The 20,607-nt window shown below is 43.1% G+C and overlaps 1 pseudogene; it reads right to left on the bottom strand.

Moving 5' to 3' along the window:
- LOC103292155 (60S ribosomal protein L4-like) overlaps window positions 1-4,912 on the bottom strand; it is a 149,393-nt pseudogene extending 144,481 nt beyond the window's left edge.
- Between the last annotated feature and the right edge of the window lie 15,695 nt (window positions 4,913-20,607).

Below are 20,607 nucleotides of genomic sequence, written 5' to 3'. Positions count from 1 at the left end.
GATTAAGATTAAAATGATAGGATACACCCATATCCCCTGGGCAGGAAACTCCAATAAAAGCCAATCAGTGAATTTAGGACTAACAGGTGGGGGCTGCTTCAACTACCAATATCTAGTAATTAGCTCTGACCCTTTAGCAATTAAGGTTGACCAGCCCTCCGAATTCCGTCCACAGCTCTCTATTATTAAAACAATGATTGGCTTCTGGCACAGGATCACTGTGTGTGTCTGGGATGTGTCTATGAACTGGATTTTGATTTTGAGTATACATTTTGGGGGCATAATTTAGGATTTAATCAAGTTTTTGAGTCTGCATTTACTGTAGTTTGGATGTTAAAAATAGGTTGAATAATTTAGTGAAAGGTTTAATGAAAACTTACTAGTAAAAACAAACCTTTAAAAAAAAATAAATGATAACAGCTACAAGGTATCAGGTGGCACATTGAGCCAACCTACCTGGATTAAAAACAGCAAAAAGAGTTGGCACTTAGGAGGGTGAATCTGAATAAGAGCCTAACATTTAGGTTGGTGATGTACTTCCATACATAATGCTTCCCTTTTCAAGCAGTTAAAGTGTAACGGCTTAATTATTAGGTATCATTACCAGTGATTAATTATACCATAATACTGTTATACAGAATGCACTAGAGTAACATACACTTTTATTCTCCAAGTTTCACACCATCTGCTTGAGTTGAATATTTAGAGTGCATTGCTAACTGCATCTACTCCAGGTATCACCAGGGTATTTCACAAATCACCATGGTGTAATTTAATTTTTCTTCCAAAGACTCTGAAATCCGTTGTAAATCCATTTAACCAGGGGCTATGTCCTCATTGTGGCATCAGTAAGCAGGATTTTACTCGCTTACTGAGAAGAATGTATGAGCTACACCATCATCAGGTAATGGAAAACAATTGGACATATCCAAAGTGGTCCTGGATCCCAAACAGTAAACGGACTTTTTAACAAAAAATCAGGTCCCTGTCCAGAAGACTAGAAGCTTCTCCTCAAAAAATCATGAAAGGATGGAGACTATTTTCCTTTGTCTTTCAAAAGGAAATTTCAACATAGTGAAGATCTGCATACCTCTCTGAAATCAATAAAAATATATTAAAAATGACAATAAAAGTAAAATTGCTGGAATTCTAGTATTCTAAGGAAATACACTGATTAGTGCTGATTATGTAACTCTTCTACAGGAGGAGTCAGAAAGCAAGAGGAAGTGATTCAACAAACAGGTATTGGTGTCTTAGAGTAGAAGTTATTTTGCATGAAAATTATTTTATAGGAAAACCAAATTCTTGTCTTTAGGGCAAAATGTTGGTTGTTTCAAAACAACTGGAAATATTTAGTTTTATTTTTTAACTGTAATAAAAGACGTCTATCTTTCTCCTAATAGTAGATCCTACTGAGTACCCCATGACCTCCTGATAAACAGATAATGTAGTAAGGGCACACTGCAGTGACTTCCATTTGAAATTACTCCTTTTATTCTTTGAACCAAACCACTGAAATTCCATGTTGGTGGGAATAGAAATTGGTGCAGCCACTGTAGAAAATAGTACGAAGGCCCCTCAAAAAATTAAAAATATAACTACCATATGATCCAGAAATTCTACTTCTGGGTATTTATCTGAAGAACACAAAAACACTAACTCAAAAAGATATATCCTCTCCTCCCCTCCCCCATGTGCACTGCAGCATTATTTATAATAGCCAAGATATAGAGTAACCTGTGTGTCCATTGATGGATGAATAAATAAAATTGGTATACATACACAATGGCATATTTTTTCATCAATAAGAAATAAACTTAATCTTGTTTTTTTGTGACAACATGAGTAGACCTCAATTGCTTTATGAAAGAAGTAGCACAGAGATTGACAAACACCGTATGATCTCATTTATATGTAGAATCTGAAAACAAAAACAAACAAAAATAACCAAGCTCATAGATACAGAAAATTACTCTGGTGGCTGCCAGAAGCAGGGGAGGGGGGATGAAATGGGTGAAGAGGGTCAAAAGGTACAAACTTCCAGTTATAAAATAAATAAGTCATGGTGCTGTAATGTACAACACGGTGACTACAATAAGACTGTATTGTACATTTGAAAGTTGCAAAGACAATAAATCTCAAAAGTTCTAATATAAAAATATGTGTAACTACTAGTATGTATGGTGACTAATGTTAAGTAGACTTACTACGGTGATCACTTTGTAATATGTATAAACATCAAATCATAATGTTGTACACCTGAAACTAATATAATGTTAAATGTCAATTATATCCCAATTTTTTTTTTTAAAGAAAATTCAGTAGATATCTGTTAAGATGGACAATTGGGATAAAAAGTCATGGTATAACATACATTTGTTTCAGTATCTCAAAAGATTTTTCTTTGAAAGCATGTGAGTGTATTGGTAAGTTGTTAGAAGACCTGAGTTAAACAGCTGATTATCTGGTTGATGTGTGTGTTAATGTTTGGGTCCAAGGTTCCACATGTATGGAAATAGAAGGTTGGGTCATGCCAATAACCTCAAGCTTTGAAATAAAAAGATTAAAATAAAAAAAACCCACATATGATCACATTGCATTTTTAAAGGACTATAATATAGCCTAGTTTTCCAATATTATTAATATACTAGAGGCCTGGTGCACGAAATTCATGCAAGAGTAGGCTTTCCTTCCCTTGGCTGCCTACACTGGATTCCCTCTGGCACCTGGGACCCAGGCTGGCTTCCCTCTGGCTGCAGGCACCTGGGACCCAGGCTGGCATCCCTCTGGCCACCCACAGGCAACCAGGACCCAGGCTTCTCTCACAGCCCCAGCTTTGTCCAGAAGTACATCTGGTCTAATTAGCATATTACACTTTTATTCTTATAGACTAAAGGCCTGGTGCACGAAATTCATCAATGGACACTCAGGGGGGAGTCCCTCAGCCCGGCCTGCACCCTCTCCAATCCGGAACCCCTCAGGGGATGTCCGACTGCTGGTTCAGGCCTGATCCCAGCAATTGGACATCCCTCTTGCAATCCAGAACCACTCGCTTTTAACCACTCACCTGCCTGCCTGCCTGATCGCCCCTAACTGCCTCTGCCTGATGCCCCTAACTGCTCCCCTGCTGGCCTGATTGTCCCTAACCCCTCTCCCCTGCCTGCCTGATCACCCCTAATTGCTCTGCCTGCCTGCCTGATTGGTCCTAACTGTCTCTGCCTCGCTCCCACCACCGTGGCATTGTCCAGAAGGATGTCTAGTCTATCTGGTCTAATTAGCATATTACCCTTTTATTAGTATAGAATACTTACCTTATATGACATTCCTGGTTAGTTAACATGACATCAAATTTCTGTATGCAAAATTAATTTTTCACTCATTCAGATACTTATTAATAACTGTTTGTTCCCAGTGATCAGTAGTTGTGACTAGATGATTTCATTCTGAACTATGATGTTTTCAGGCCCAGTGAACTACCAGCAATGTCTTAAGTAGTCTTAGCTTCTGTAGAAGCTTGAAAGAATTCAGAGAATTCTAAACTTTTGAAAGGTTCTGATTATCTTTCCCATATTGCTCTACAATTAAAAAACAAATGTGACTCTTTATAATTTACAGTTTTGCTACTTACCTAATTTACAAATGTTTTTGCCAAAATTCCCTGCATACATTTTATGAAAATCATGGAGTATGGTTTTTTTTTTCCTCAAAATATATGACTCTCCATATTTATTGCTTTGTGGATTTTCATGACTATAAAACTGAGCATTTCTTATGTTCCATTTTGCCTTTTAGAATTTTGGGTAATGAAACCTAGTGTCTAAAGGATGAAAACTCTAAATTTAGTTTGTTTTCCTTCTTTCCAAGTCCTACAGTGCTAGTTGGCCAACATTGTTTTGGAAACACTTGGGTTTTGGGTTGTTCTCTCTCTTCCTTTTCCCTGAAAATGGCACAAAAGACGCTTACGAAGTGCTTGCACCCCATGACCATTCCAGGAAGTAGAATATTACCAGGGCCCCTCCCAGTAACTATCGCTCCCCCTGGTGAGCTCCGCCATGACATCCTGCATCCGCTTTAAAACCATAAACACAGAATTATACAGTAAGGCTTCTGCTGTGTCTGGTTCCTCGGGCTCAACTGTTTGTTTTTAAATTTGTTCATGATTTGTAAATAAATGTGAATTGCTATTACAAGTATTTTGACAGTCAATAGTCAAAACATAGTAGTTTGTCTGGCTGGTGTGGCTCAGTGGTTGAACGTCGATCTATAAACCAGGAGGTCAAGGTTTGATTCCCAGTCAGGGCACATGCCTGGGTTGCGGGCTCAATCCCCAGTATGGGGCGTGCAGGAGGCAGCCGGTCAATGATTCTCTCTCATCATTGATGTTTCTATCTCTCTCTCTCCTTCTATCTTCCTCTCTGAAATCAATAAAATATATATTTTTTAAAAACCATAGTAGTTTAACTGTTTAGGGAAATAAATGTTCTTAGCAGTGATATACAAATGGAAATATTGGCACTTCCATTTGTACATGTCTGTTCTTCATTATTACATACTAGAGGCTCGGTGCACAAATTCGTGCATGGGTGGGATCCCTCAGGGTGGCCTGCAGGGATCGAGCCCCAGCTTGCACCCCCAGGCTCGCAGCCCCAGCTCCTGCCCCCAGCCTTGCAGCCCTGCAGCCCTGCCTGGCACCCCACCATGGCCTGGGCCACCCCCTCACCTGCTCCACCATCCCATCTGTGGGCTGATTGATTGGGTACCCCCCCCCAGCCCTCCCCCCCCCCCCCCGCAGCTGCTACGGTGCTGTCAGCTGGGCGATTGGTCCCCTGCTTGCACCTGCCTTGCCCTGGCACTGCCCACTCACCTGCTCCACCATCCCATCGCAGTCCCGCTCTCGTCGGGCGGGGCCCATCGGGGCCAGCAGTGCCTCCACTGCTGCCCGCTGCCAGTGCCGCATCGCCGACACCCGCCATGTTCCGCGCCGGCCCCTGGTGGTCAGCGCACATCATAGTGAGAGGTCAAACTCCCAGTCTCTAGGTTGAACTCCCAGTCGAACGACTGCCTGAGGGGACCATTTGCATATGAGGCTTTTATTGTATAGGATTATCTCCATCTTATGCAGGATCTTCCGGGTAATATAATCAAGCCTAGCTGAGATCAGAGACTAACCTAACCACAACCAAATGTAACAGGGCGTCTCTTCCCACAGCGCTCAGTTTCATGGCTCACATTTTATCATCGTTTCTCTGCTAAAGTGAAAAGCGGCATACCGCATCATTGGTGCAGACACAACATAATGGAATACCTGTGACTTTTGGGGTGCAGGAGAAAGGTCATCAAATAGACTATCTGTTATGCTAATTCCAGATGAGCATTTACACATTCTCTCCCTTTTCAGCCTTGCATTTTGAATGTAAACCGATTTCATGACTCCTGCTTCCCTGTGTGTAGGTTCTTTAGGAGGGAAGGCATCCGTGTCTATAGTTTCCTTTATCTCTGACACTGAGAGTAACTGTACACCAGAGCGGGTGCTTGTTAAGTATTTGCGGTCTAGATGAATAACGTGCCAATATTTCCATTTGTCCAAATCACGAAATAAAAATCAGAATCTCTATTTTTCATTTAATTTATAAAATGGTAGCTTTAAAATTGATTTTGTCTTGACACCAATTTGATACAACAGAATGTACTTACTGATTTAATGGACTTACCAATTCATTAAAATCTATCATTTCTGAGACACAGGGATTTTTTTTTGTTCTGTATAATATAAATATGTTGTTCCTTTTAGAATAAATAAACATTTTAAAATATTCTTGAATTTTCAAACAATGACTAAAGCCAAAGAGATTTTCCAAAGCTCACAAACTCCTTTGCCAATAGGAAAATATATAAGAGAAGGTGGTGAGTGTACCTTAATCTCTAGATCAATATATAATCATAACCCCAAATTACTGAATTCCAATGGATTGATAGATGTTACTCTAGAATGCATCAGTGGCTAGCAATCTTTGCCATGGACACAATCAGAGAACAGGCCAGTGGGCTAGAAAAATGTTTTAAAAAGAGAAAAAAAAGATAATCAATTGGCTAAGTAATTCCACCTCATGAGAAAAAAAAGATGAGGTATATTACATTCAATCTTCAGGCATTATATTGCTAACTCTCAGAAAGTCGATATAAAAAAGTAAACACATTTTCTAGTTTTATTTCTTTTTTTGTGTGTGTAGTCAGCCCATAAAATAAAAATAAATTGGAAGACCAAGTAAAAGGAGTTATTTTTCAAACTGTTCCTTCTAGTCCCAGTTGGTCGGAAGTAGTTCCATGAGGCAGACAGACATGTGGCCGGTGGGACTGGACCGAAGCGGCTGGGGGTTTCTGTCCTGTAAGCAGCACCTTTCTGAGAATTCCCAGCCCAGGCTTCTCCTGTGTGCACCGCCTTGTTTGGACAGAGTGCACGTCCTCTAAGCATTCCTGGTCCAGCAAAGAACGCCACGTGCGGGTCTTCCCCCTTCACGGAGGGAAAACAGCAGGAGAGAGGGTGAGGCGAGTGTCCTTGTCGCATCTCCCTTCCAAAGGGCAGCCATGCTGAGCTGTGCAGCAGGCAGAGCCAGGAGCAGAGAAGCCGGCGACGCCGGCAGCAGATGCTCGGGGCCCAGTTCATCCTCCCAGCACCGGGCCGGGTGCTGCTTCCACGTCCAGGCGCTGCTGCTTCCAGGAACAGCCTGAGCTGCTGCTAAAGGCAGCGAATACATACACATCTGTGGTGGCACCGCTGGCCAGGCACGCTGACTGCCACAGCTGGGGTAACAGGCACACTGAATGCCACAGCTGGGGTAACAGGCACGCTGACTGCCACAGCTGGGGTAACAGGCACACTGACTGCCACAGCTGGGGTAACAGGCACACTGACTGCCACAGCTGGGGTAACAGGCGCGCTGACTGCCACAGCTGGGGTAACAGGCACGCTGACTGCCACAGCTGGGGTAACAGGCACGCTGAATACCACAGCTGGGGTAACAGGCACGCTGACTGCCACAGCTGGGGTAACAGGCACGCTGAATACCACAGCTGGGGTAACAGGCACGCTGACTGCCACAGCTGGGGTAACAGGCACGCTGACTGCCACAGCTGGGGTAACAGGCACGCTGACTGCCACAGCTGGGGTAACAGGCACGCTGACTGCCACAGCTGGGGTAACAGGGACACTGACTGCCACAGCTGGGGTAACAGGCACGCTGAATACCACAGCTGGGGTAACAGGCACGCTGACTGCCACAGCTGGGGTAACAGGCACGCTGACTGCCACAGCTGGGGTAACAGGCACGCTGACTGCCACAGCTGGGGTAACAGGCACACTGACTGCCACAGCTGGGGTAACAGGCACACTGAATGCCACAGCTGGGGTAACAGGCCCTTCATCACAGGGAGGAGTGTGGGCCATCGCAGGGAGTGGCGTGGCGTTGGGTACTAATGCCCCATGTGGCGGAGCAGATGCCTTTCCTTCTTACTCCAGCATAAAGACAGAGGACGCCAAGGCCAGCCTATGTGCCTTTAAAACCACGTTCAGCCCATCCAGCCTGGCTCAGAGGTTGAGCATTGACCTATGAACCAGGAGGTCACAGTTCAATTCCCCGTCTGGGCACATGCCGGGGTTGTGGGCTCCATCCCAGGAGGCAGCCGATCCATGATTCTCTCTCATCATTGATGTTTCTGTCTCTCGCTCCCTCTTCCTTCCTCTCTGAAAGCAATAAAAATGTATTTTAAAAAACAAAGCCACTTTTAACATGTAAGATGGACTTGTGGGTTTGCTAAACATCACTGTAACATTTACACACATGCTTGATTCCACTGGTCATGTTCACTTTTAACTTGGAAGCTTGGAGTCATGTCTATTTTTTCCAGGATGGTGGAAACTTGTAACAGAGGACTGTCTTTTGTCATAATCTGGTAACATTAAAAATATGTATGCACAGAGCAGCTCACACGAAATGATGAATGGTAATTGGGCTGAAATGAGAGCTTCATTTTTGTTAGCGATTGGATTCATAATAAGGAGTAGTAAACGAACGCATTGAAAAGAGCAATACTGCATCACTCTAATTAATAGGGTGGTGATGGTGGTGTGCATGAAGAAAGCCAGAGAGGGGGTGGGGGATCTGATGTATTAACGATACTACTTTTAAAATTCAGCTTTGTGAAGTAGTTAATAGAAGCCCATTTGTAAACACACACATATATATATATATGGCTACTGCCTACAGATATTCAAAACAATGTAAGAGATAGTCATTTGTTGTCAAGCAGAAAAAAGTTGGTATTTAGTAGAGAACGGTGTACAAACTGTTGCGTCTATTTCCTTGGCAAACTACTGTCTTTGGTATTTACTTTCCTTGAAATATCAAGGACTTCCTGCCTAGATGTTCAGACAGTTGTCACACAAACAAAGGCCATCGTAACAAAAAGATACAACTAATATATATTCAGTACAATAAAAATGGAACTTTTGAATGTTTATGTTCTTTTAAATTTAAAAAAAATATTCCCCTAATGTCTACTTCTGGGAGATGTGCCCATCTTCGTAACTACGACTGACCCGTTCACATCCCTGCGCTTCCTTCTTTCTAAAGGAGCAGCACGTGGAAAAGCCTTGCGGAGACAGGAGACAGGCTCTGTTGTTCCTGTGAGGCAGTAACTCAGTCCCAGCACCAGGGCCACTGGGCTGAGAGGACCAGGACCCGGTTAGAGCAGGTGTGCACGCGGGAGCGGGAGAGGGTGTGCACGAGGACGTGACCAGCAATTGCCAGCTGCATGCCACTGCCTCGTGTGCTGGAACCCAAGGCCCCAGGCTCTCTGACAACGGGGTCCAGCTCGGAGCCACGGACACATCACACCAGGCCGGGAGCCCGTCCTGCAGCAGCCCCCCCAGGAGCAGTCCCTGAGGAAAGGACTACGGTGCTGGTGACCTTGAGGGACATCCCCCCCCGCCCCCCGGAGAAAGCAGGACGCAGAGAGGGGAGACCCCTCCAAACCCTGGGTGACCTCAGCTGCATCCGGGACTCGGCCCGGCCCTCCGGGAGCTCTGCAGGGATGACACTCTGGGATGGGACTTGAGGCGAAGAGAAGAGGGCCTGTCTCTCACCCTACCCACTCAGTCACTGTGAGGGACCCTGGGGCATAATCCCGCCCCCCGCCCCCCCACACACACCGTTCTGGCTCTCCCTGAGGGTGAGCGTCAGGTGGCCAGCCGCCTGGGGATGCAGTGGGCAGAGATTGCACCCCGTCCGAGGGGATGGGTTGGGTTGGGCAGCACCGGTGTGGGTGTGGGCTCCCCATCGGCATGAGCACAGTGGGCCTGGGTTCCCCCTGGTTATTCCCCAGGGCCCCGCCCAGCAGGGCCTGCCTCCTCCTGGCGGCTGCTTGTTTCCTGTCCCTCCACTGCGCCTCCCCTGCTCCTGCCAGCTGCCCCCGATCATCTGGTGACTGACTCCGCGTGGTGACCCTGCTCTCCAGTCAGCGCTGCCCTGAGGGTGGGCACGGCCTCCTCTGTCATCACAGCCACACCTGGACCCACGGCTGGAGGCCACAGGCTGACCACGCCTTGAGGAGAAGAGGACGCAATGACACAGCGCTGCTTCCTTGGAAGGAAGACTTCACGGCTCCCCAGGGCCGGGGCTCTGCCAGTCCTTCAAGTGACACCCCCACCCTGTTCTCTGCTCCCCCTCTATGTTCCTGAGGTCTAAGCTGGCCCGTGCCCCCACATAAGATACAAATCCTCTTCTTCTCTGGCACATCTACCACACCGTACTCAAGTCATAATAAGACGTTTTAAAAAGTCATTATGACCTTTGCAGAGGAAAAGAAAGACCATCATAACATCTTATTTATTAAATACTAGAGGCCCAGTGCACGGTATCACACGAGGCCCAGACCCGCCACACCGGGTGGGTCTGACTGACTCCCACCACGCTGGGTGGGACTCAGGACCCAGAGTCAAGTCCCTGCCCACCCGTGCACGCCTCACTGCGCACGCAGCCTCCTGGTGACCAGTCTTTGGTCGTTACGGTGTCATGGCCAAGGGGTTTGTATAATAGAGATAATTCCTAGAGTCCTGTCTCAAGTAGGTACATGTGAATTCCTCTCGATATGCATATATTTTTAAAAGAAGAAGGGTGCCCAGTCGGCATGGCTCAGTGGTTGAGCATTGACCTATGAACCGGGTCACGGCACATGCCTGGGTTGCGGGCTCAATTCCCAGTGTGAGGTGTGCCAGAGGCAGCTGATCAGTGATTCTCTCACATCACAGATGTTTCTCTCTCTCTCTCCCTTCTCACTTCCTCTCTGAAATCAATAAAAATATATTTTTTTTAAAAGAAGAAGGGCTAGGCCCTTACCTTTGCATGTGAAAATTCACATGGGAGGCTTCCTCAAGACGGGTTTCAGCTTAGCCCCTAGAATGCAGAAATGGTTGCTTTATAAAAGCCAGCACTGTTTCCCCGGCCCTGTCTATACATCCACATGTCACTGGAAACCATTCTGTAGAAGGGGAAGTGAAGCCTCAAATCTTTCAGTAACTTTTATAAGCCACATGGTTACTAGGGTCCCACCTTGGATCATCTGACTCCAAACATGCAATTTTTTCACGTAAAAGTTCCTAGTTTATTAATCTTCTCGATGAAAAATCTGCAGAATCACCTCAGATAAGTCACTGAAGAATCTTTGCTCCTCTCTGCCAGCACCAACATTGGCCTTTGCAGTCTCCTGACTTCCTTCATTCTCTTCTTGCGTTCCTTTCTGTTTTCTTGAGGTCTTCTTCCCATATGGGCCGTGTCTTGCAAGTCTATGTTTGGGAACATTAAAAAAAAAATTATTCTTTTATTGATTTGAAAGAGAGACAGAGAAAGACATGGATTTGTTGTTCCACTTATTTATGCATTCATTGGTTGATTCCTGCATATGCCCTGACCCGGCGTCAAACCCACAACCTTGGAGTATTGGGACAATGCTCCAACAAACTAAGAGGCCTGACCAGGGTCTGGGTCCACTTTCCTTTGCATAATCCAAAAAGTCCTAAGTCATGCCACAGCCAGTTGTCTTGTCACCACCAAAATGGCTTCTGAACCCAGACACAAAGCTGACATCTGGTGTGGTCTATACATTTTGGCTAGTTTTCCCCAGATTTCTGTCTCAGCTGTTGCCTTCCAGGGTGAGGGACATCCATGACCAATCATTTCAGTTGAAGTCGTCTGTTGGCCATGAGCTTCCTGTTCTGGATGAAGAAATGAATGAACTTAGCCTTTGGTTTTGAAAGGCCAGCATTATTCTTTCTGCAAATTCTAATAGAGAAGAGAGCCCTCACAGCAGTGTGATTCAGTGCTTGGGGCCTGGCATTCTGGGAAGTGCTTAAACATGTTTACTGGATGAATAGTGTTTCCTGGAAAAAAGCAATGAATGAATAAATAAAAACATAGACACTAGATTCTAAATATTAAAGTGACTCATGATGGGACAAGAAAATTACACAATGCCAAACAGATGAAACATACTTTCCTTATATTACTTCAGAAGCATACTCAAGAGTCTTTTCTATTGCTAGATAAGTAGAAGGATAACAAAATAATACATTTCAAAATTTCAAAACGCACAAGGTTTAGATTAAGATTAGGATCAATTTAAAAAATATTGGCAAATAGATAATATCACATTGCTAAAATAGAGGTAAGAGAGAAAATAAATGGTTTCCTGTTAAAAAGTTTCATTGTGTTATTAGTAGTGACTTAGCATGGGGACCAATGTAACAGTATTTTCAAGCTATTGTTTTTTATTTATTACCAATATGCTTCACCAATTTAAATATACATATAGATAGATATAGATAGATGATAGATAGATGATAGATAGATAGATAGATAGATAGATAGATAGATAGATAGATAGAGATAGATAGATAGATTTCAGAGAGGAAGGGAGAGGGAGAGAAATAGAAATATCAATGATGAGAGAGAATTATTAATCGGCTGCCTCCTGCACACACCCTCTACTGGGGATTGAGTTGGCAACCCAGGCATGTGCCCTGACCAGGAATAGAACTGTGACCTCCGGGCCAATTTTTTGAGCAGTGGAAGAGATAATGCATTTGAAAAGTGAAGAGTTAGTGTTGTCACCGTGTCATACAGAGATACTAAGAACACAGTGTAAAATATTCTTGAACAGTATATTTAGAATATCAGTTGGACTTGAAATTCTAAACTAAAAATCTGGAAACATGATTACTGCCCAGCTGCTGAAAGTTGATTAACGTAACGGAATTAACACAAACTAATCTCCAGGATACTCATATAACACAATACCAATGGGTACTTTTATATTACTTTCCCAGTATCAGAGAATTTAGAAAACTGGAATTTGTAAATATGGAGTGACTTGGGATGTACGGAATCAGAACAAGGAAAGTAAAACTTTTAGGGAAGCTCCTTTTCTATCTAGAATGAATTACCTACTGTTACAACAGAGCATGCTCTCCACTGACTAGGAAGTTCTTGTCTGCTTGGTGTGGCAGGAAGGAGCAGAAAAACATCTTTATGAATGATGCTAAATATGCATTTTCAATTTTTGTAGAATATTGAAAAGAGAATGAGCTTAAAATACATGCATTAATTACATATCTGTAATTGATTAAGTAGTCACTATTTAAATTGGTTTAAGTTCTTACCTAGAAATTTAGGAAACATATCAAACTAAGCAGAGTTCATAGAGGTATCCCTTACCTTTGAAAAACTCAGGAAGCACTATATCATTCCATTTTCATTGCACTCATGCAAACACTCATTCTTGGACAGATGTACTGACTGCGTCTTTTGTTTCTGTTGTGGTTAGAGTCACAATGCCAAGTACTCTTCTCTACAGAGCTAACTCACTTGGAAACTTTGTCCCTGAATGCTCCCATTAAGTTGATCTGTACCGATAGTACATTGGTTCTCAAACTTGAGTGAATATCAAAATAATCCAGAACGTGTAATAAAGCTTCTGATTCCCTGAAGAAACTCCACAGTTTCTCCTTCTAAAGGTCTGGCTGAGATTCGGGAATCTGAACCTTCACCAAGCAGCTCCAGTGATTTTAGGTGAGTAGTCCAGGGACCAGGATTTGGAAAAACCCTCACGTAGTGATTTCATTGTATCCCAGAGTGTCCAGCAATTCGATTTCTCTCTAACGTTGGCTGGGCTGGTGTCTCTTTCCATCCAGATGAGTAACGGGGTTATTCTGGAGCGAATGATCTGGCCTGATGGTCTACGGGTGCCACGGCACAGTGCTGGTGTGTTCAGCCAGCACCTCTCGGACAGCGAAGGCATCTGTACCCTCAGTGCTGCTCTGATGTACCGAGCGTTTAGTATGCAAACACTGCCCGTGCTCAGAGCAGAGCTTGGTCCCTCTATTTCCTGAAGGAGAATCCGTTCTACCTTTCCTCTGACACAATCATATTTCTATCTTTCTCTGGGGAAATATTTCTACTCAGATTTCCTGAGAACCGGGGCAAATCTTATTCCAAGTCAATAACCAAGATTCAGTCTTGTGCTTTCTTTATAGGGAGGGTTGACGTAGGCCCATATTGGTCACCGAAGTTTAACAATCAACTACACCAGCTTCTTCCAAAGGTGTCAGGGTTATTTCTGGCACATAAGCAAACATGACTTGCATACAGAAAAAATAAATTGATTTAGAATTTATTAAAAATGATAAGTCGTCAAAAGCCAGGAAATAGTATTAGGAGAGGCAGGAGATTTCTCTGGTCTCTTTGGTGGCCTATGGAGACAGACACAGTCAGGTAGATGGGGCTGGACCAGGGGAGGAGGAAGTGAACACAGAACCCAGGAGGCGGAGCTCCTAAGACACCCCAGCTGGGGTGGGAGGAAGGGTGCGTGCCAGAGGCATGACCTTGAACATGTATGGCCATGGTGAAGACAGACCGCGTGCAGATAACCAATCCCAAGGCAGCGAGGCAGCATCTATATACAAAAAGCAAGTGCTTGGCCCCCTCCCATCCTCTGCACAGCACCATGGACACCCACATCCCTGTGCCCAGTGGCCCCGGCCGGGGGGCCTCACACGTGCACTTGCAGACTTTAATTCGCATGGATGCTCTCAGGAAACCTCGGTTCCATGAATTGCTTTTGTCCAGGACAGCAGCCTTCAATTTTCGCAAGACAAAAACTGGGACTCAAATCACCCCACATTTTTTGGTTTCGCTGTCATAGATTTTAAAGAAAACGTTAGGCATGTACCTCTCTGGCCTGGGGAGAATGCGGCTGGGTGAGGCTGAGGCATGATGGGAGGACCTGGGCTGGGAAGGCCCACCAGCCTCCTGGATCTGCTTCTGTCCTTTTCCTGTTTCCATGCGGCAGTGATGGGTGCCATGTCCACGCAGTCAGTGCCTGCGGCGGGCACTGGGACCGCACCTTCTAACGAGCGCGGGGCAGTCCTTTGCTTTCTACGTTGTGGCCACTGGTCTATTAATGCAGACTTTGAAAAGCACACACACTCAGGTAACCATTTCTTATAAACATGGTTTTCAGAAAGCTGTGCTTGGAAACGTCTGGCTTAGACTCTAAATTAGGTATATTTAAGCAAATTTCAACAGGCTATCGTGTTTTATTTTATAATATCTGTTTCTTAACATATAATGCTCCCATTCTCTTTCCTGTCCTTTTAGACTTTAGCTTTACTTTAAATTATTACTTTAACCTTCTCCATCTGCTAACTTGAAGCAATTAATTTTATGATATACTTAGCAGTAGTTGCATATTCAAACACTAATGAGGCTTATATTTATCTCTGTACTTTGTTGTTAATTAACAAAGGGGCACGATGTAGGGGTATTTACCGAGCACTCACAAACTTGTGTATTTTTTTTCTGGTGGGGGATGTATAACATTTTGAAGAGAGAGAACTGTTAAAAGGGTGAAAACACACACACACACACACACACAAAGAGACAGAGAAACCTTACAGCGTTTTGGTGTACACATAAAACCAAACAGTTCATAGCGTAAAAGCTCTAAACATAAGAACCAAGTTAAAAACATTTTTTTTTCTAGAAAACAACATTTTCTTCCCAGAAACGTCTCCCTTCTTTTATCTGCTATTTTAATAATTCCTCGGAGCACTGCAGTCTGCCGCAGCTCCCTTTTCAAATTCTTCCCCTTTTTCAAATACTCATCATCATCATTTTGAAGTCTGGGTATGGAAACTGTTTTGGGGCATAATTGGCTAGTGCTCTGAACATTTCTGAAGGCAAAGCTGTTCTGATGTGGCCAATGGACTCATCGATATAACGGTGTCTGTTCTGGGCAGCGCCAGTGCCTTGCTCCAAGACTGTAAACCTTTCTTCAGATTCAATTGCTTCCCGACGTGTCTGGTTTTAGAGAGAGTCTGGGTTTCTGTTTCCTCCTTTGTGGTTTTGGTCCCCTGGATGCTGATTTCTCTGAAACTTCCAAGCTGTAAAGGGAACCCAGACCAGAGTCTTGCTGTTGACCCGGTGATCACTTGTTGTTGTGCAAGCTGCAGCACACAGGTGGCAGGAGCGGTAGAAATAAAGAAATGCACCTGATTTATTCTTCTTCTTTTCGTGATCATCTCCTCTCAGCCTATAGGAGGAATAGTGCCCAAAGGCAAATGGTGTTGCTGGTCCTGTGGAAACGCGACTCGAAATGTTTGCTGCTTAAATGCTGTCCCCTTAGAAGGCCACGCTCCCACTCCACTGGCGCTGCCTTTGCCCTGCCCAGCGGGATCCGGAGTGTGCCAATTGTTTTCAGAACCCGGCGCCGACTTCGTTTTAAGGCCTTCTGTTCATGTTCTTCCTCCTGCCTCTCTCCAACTCCTTCCCACCATTCTTTTTCTTCCCAAGATCTGCTTCTCTGGTCCTTCTGTTTTCTCCCGGGAGAGCTCCTGGAGGCAAAATTCCCAAAAGCGTAGGACTCCCCTCCACAGCCCCTGAGCTTTCAACGCTCATTCTCCTCCTCACGGGCCTCCAGCGACTTGTCAGTTACAGTGTAAGCTTCCTGCCCAGCTCCTGGTCCCAGCGGGTTTGCTCCGGTTAGCTGTGAACCTCAGCATCGCCTGTCTGTTCCTCAGTTTGGGGGCAGCAGTTGCCCCGTGACCTCCGTGCTCTGATGCACCTACAAAGAGTTCCTGGTTTTTAGTTTTGCTCTTTACTTTGCGGTGAAGATGGGAGTGACTAAGTCCCAGGACCTTACCAGCGGGACCGAACCTGGCCGTCTCTGAGCATCCTTTCACTGAAAAGACCCTTAGCGTTTACCTGAGAGCCTTGCCATCTCAGGTGTTCTGTCATTTTCAGCTCTCGATACTGTTGTGTTTAAGACACCATGTCTGTGTGTTTCCAGATTTCAGTCATGGCATGGTTAACTAAAAGGATGTTACACAATCAACATCACCTCGTATTTGATCAGATCGCCCAGTGATGGGCTGAGGCCAGACCCCCCTGGCTCTCCATGCACTATACTAGCACCTGTGTGTACCTCATCCCGACGCCATGCCCGGGGACGGCAAGTTGGTGGCTTGAAGTTAGACCCGGTGGCATTTTTACACCACATAGGTGGCAAATGGGAAGGATCAGCACCCCTCCCCAAGAGCCAGTCCTGAAATATTTACCAGACACCACTGACTTTACCTCTGGGTTACAATCTCCCCCTGGAGAGGCACTGTCTGTGTGTGACTAGTGGGACAAAATACAACTTGTAAAATTAAAACACAGTTCAGAAATTTATACACATCACCATTTCATTGGCAAGAAACAGCCACTAAGGAAGCCAGCGAGCTTTAGTGTAGATTTTAAAATCTTATTTGGGTTGATCATAAAGCCATAGATAAAACTCTACTTAATTTCTTTCTTTCCTTGTTGAACCTTAAGCTTAAAGGTTTTTAAGGAATGCTTTCCATGACAAAACACAGTTGAGTTTATCTATTGGTATAAAGAAGACCTACAATTACTTCTCTTGGTCTTCCAAATTTATAGCAATTGGACATTCATAGTCTTTTTAAAATCATGTTTCTGATGTAGCTAGTAGTTTAAAGATTTTATTTTTAAAAAGAACCTGCGAAATTGAAAAACTTTTTTACAAAGAGCAGCAATTTTTTAACTGATATTTTTCTCTTTGACTATTAATAACCATGACCTTAGAAAGACCACTTTCTTTTTTCTTTGAGATCTAGCAATATGAGGCAGCAATCTGCTATTTATGGCATAAAAGAAACAATGTCCTCTGAAGAACAGTAGGTGAGGAATATAATTTTCTGTAGGATTCAGTACAAATGAGTTATTAAGATGGAAGATTTTATTATGGCATTTATACCTTTGACTGAAAGAGCAAGTAGAAATTAAATGATAGAAAGGTTATAATACATCAACCAGTCCCTAAGTCTGCACATTGCTTTAAAATTTTTGTCTAGGTCAAGTGGATATCCTTGCAAAAGTTATCACTCATTTCCTCTTCATGTTTTCAGAGTTTTATTGTTCCTCTATTTTAATTACTCCTTGATTTTATCTAATATATTTCCAGTGCTTAGGACAATGTCTTATGTATAACAGGAACTCAAAAAGTATGTGTCAAGCATATGAATAGACCTATGTGTTGCTGTATGTCTATCTATCATCTATCTATCTATCTATCTATCTACCTACCTACCTACTTTCCTATCTGTAGTTCTATTTTAATAAATTCGTGATAGCATTCAGATATAGTATATGACAGGAGGAGAGTTTCCAGAAATCAGGACTAAATGTAGCTTTGCTTCTGCTCAAGTTCAACATTAATGCTGCCCTCTTTCACTGTAGGTCTTTTACAATTCTATTTCTTGAATCCTTTCCTTCTCCCTTTTGCTGTTTATTCACCAGCTTCTGAAATTACTTCTTTTTTTATTCATGCCATTTCTTTCCATAGGAATTGCTAAATCATACAGGTATGTGAAATATAGACCCCGATTCCTTACCTTCCTTCATATTAAAATGTATTGCTGCATTACAAAGTCACAAAATGACTGTCAAATAGGAGTTCTGTGCAGTTACATTTCTATGCCTCAAAAGATAAATACAGCACATAGTGCCAGAAAGCAGGAAAATATAATCAAGAATTTCATCCACTGCCATAACCATTCAAGTGGAAAACCATTTCTGAAATGTCTAAAATAAATAATAAAGAAACTCTTCCTTTCTCCAGCTGGTTTATAAATCAAATCAATAGTATAAATAGTATTTCCATAATTTACAGATGGATATTTATTGAAATAACTAACAAATATTAACTTTCTTATTTTTAAGTGCGTATTTCTTTAACCTATTGATTTCAATGATACTTGTAGGAAGGTTTCATTCTGTCTTAGTCTATTAATGAAAGGTTATTATTTATATTTCAGACAAAAAGTATTACTCATGTGGTATATGTTAGGAAAATTAATCTTCCAATGAGCAAGATAGAACATTGAACTATGTTGAAACTAATATAATTAAGAGTATCAACACTAATACATTTAAAAAATTTCTTTAGAAAGAAAAATGTTGACTGTTTAAAAAAATTATTTAAAATATACACATATACCAATTGATAACCTATTTTATTTGTAAACACTCTGGTCTCTACAAAGAATGTTAACACATATAAATTTTATTAATTTGAAAAGCAAATAGAACTAGGATTTAAATGTAATTAATCATATACTAATAAACATCAACCTCAAAGCCGGAAGTTCATTTAGCCTTTCTGTCTAAGATTATGGAAATAATAAACATAGTGAAAAGGGGAACATGTCTGCTGTCCATCATCTTACTTTGTTTTTCTAGGGGAATCTCTGAGCTCACAGCTCCCTGTCCAGTTAGGAAATTCCATACCTGAGTGGGCACTGTAACGTGATTTTCTTTCTTTTTTTTTAACTTGCATTCACAAACTTTATCTTTGTGGTGGACAGTTCTGTGAATTTTTTGTTGTTGTTAAACCTCACCCAAGTCTTGATTTTTAGAGAGAGTGGAAGGGAGTGGGAGAGACAGAGAGAGAGAGAAACATTGATGTGAGACACATCGATTGGTTGCCTCCCACAGGCACCTTGAACCCTGGGGCCTGGGATCAAGCCTGCAACCTAGGTACATGTCCTTGATGGGAATCAAACCCGGGACCCTTCATTCTGCAGGCCAACACTCTCTACACTGAGGCAAATTGGCAGGGGCCTGTAAGGTGATTTCCAGTGTGAGAATTGAACCCTATTATTCCCTTCCTTGAGTCTATTTAAATTATGTTGATCCAAGAAAGATGTTATTTGGTAAGGTTGTGATTATTTAAAAATATATTCATACTAAAATGATGTGGCAATGATTTGTGAAAAGTATAAAGTGTTTCCATCTGCGTTAGTACTTTAGAAATTATGCCTTTAGTTATTGTCTAAGGAAGAATTGTTACGAAGCTTTGGTGGGTTTTTTGTTTACATCTCTAACCTTTCCCTCAGAAGGTCTTGGAAGGCAGATTTCTGAAACAATATTAAGACTCTGACATTATTAGCAGAAATGCAAAGAAATACCATAAACCAGCCGTGTTTCTGATCTGATGCGATCACGCACGTGGTGTATGTTGTGAATGGTTATTTTGGGGGGATGGGGAGTAGGAATGCTGCTGCTTCTCTCTTGGTTAAATACGTATGGAGGAAAGTAGAAAAGTTAGCATAACTCAATAATGACTATTTACTAAAAAATGCAATGCAATGCACCAATTTGTTTGCAAAGTCCTTCTAAGTGCATCATTAAGATGATATTAATTTCCAAAATTCATAAACTCTGAGGGACCTTTAAAACTTTAAATCTCTCCAACCTAAATATATTCTATATCTTGCCACCTTGACGGCTAGTTCTTCCCAAGCTATTGGAGGGAGAAGGTCCCTTTTGCCTAATAAGTCTGATTTTTAGTTTCATAGAGGGGAAAACCCATCTTAAAAAGCTCTTTAGATATAATTGAGCCGTTTTTAAACACTCACCAGTAATGTTGAAAGACCCATCTTTGTCTTTTGAGCACCTGGAATCAGCAGTGTTGTTATAAAAGGAACAGCCCCTGCAGTGAAGGTGTTCAGAGTGCCCAGAAAGACCTGGCCCAAAGGAATGCTACAAGTAAAAGTAACCCAAGCGGGCCAATTGGTTCCAACATTCTGAACTGACTATAAGATGGGACCAACACATGTATCTATATATATAAAAGCCTAAGCGACCAGCCCCAACTGGCTGATATGACACGCACTGACCACCAGGGGCCAGACACTCAACACAGGAGCGGAAACCACAGGCAGGGAAACAGGGAACAGAGTGATGAATCTCAGAGGGGAAGGGGGAGGGGGGATGGGAAGAGATTAACCAAAGATTTTATATGCATACTAGAGGCCCGGTGCACAGATTCATGCATTGGTGGGGTGCCTTGCCTGGCCTGCAAGGATTGGGCCAAAAACTGGCTCTCCCATATTCCCCGAGGGGTCCCGGATTGCAAGAGGGTGCAGGCAAGACTGAAGGACCCCACTGGTGCACAAATCCTTGCACTGGGCCTGTAGTGTGTATATGTATTTGG

Source organism: Eptesicus fuscus, chromosome 12, assembly GCF_027574615.1.
Source record: "Eptesicus fuscus isolate TK198812 chromosome 12, DD_ASM_mEF_20220401, whole genome shotgun sequence".
In the NCBI taxonomy this organism is placed as follows: Eukaryota; Metazoa; Chordata; class Mammalia; order Chiroptera; family Vespertilionidae; genus Eptesicus; species Eptesicus fuscus.
Note: the sequence above shows the minus strand (reverse complement) of the source record. Positions and strands in the feature narration are given on the sequence as shown.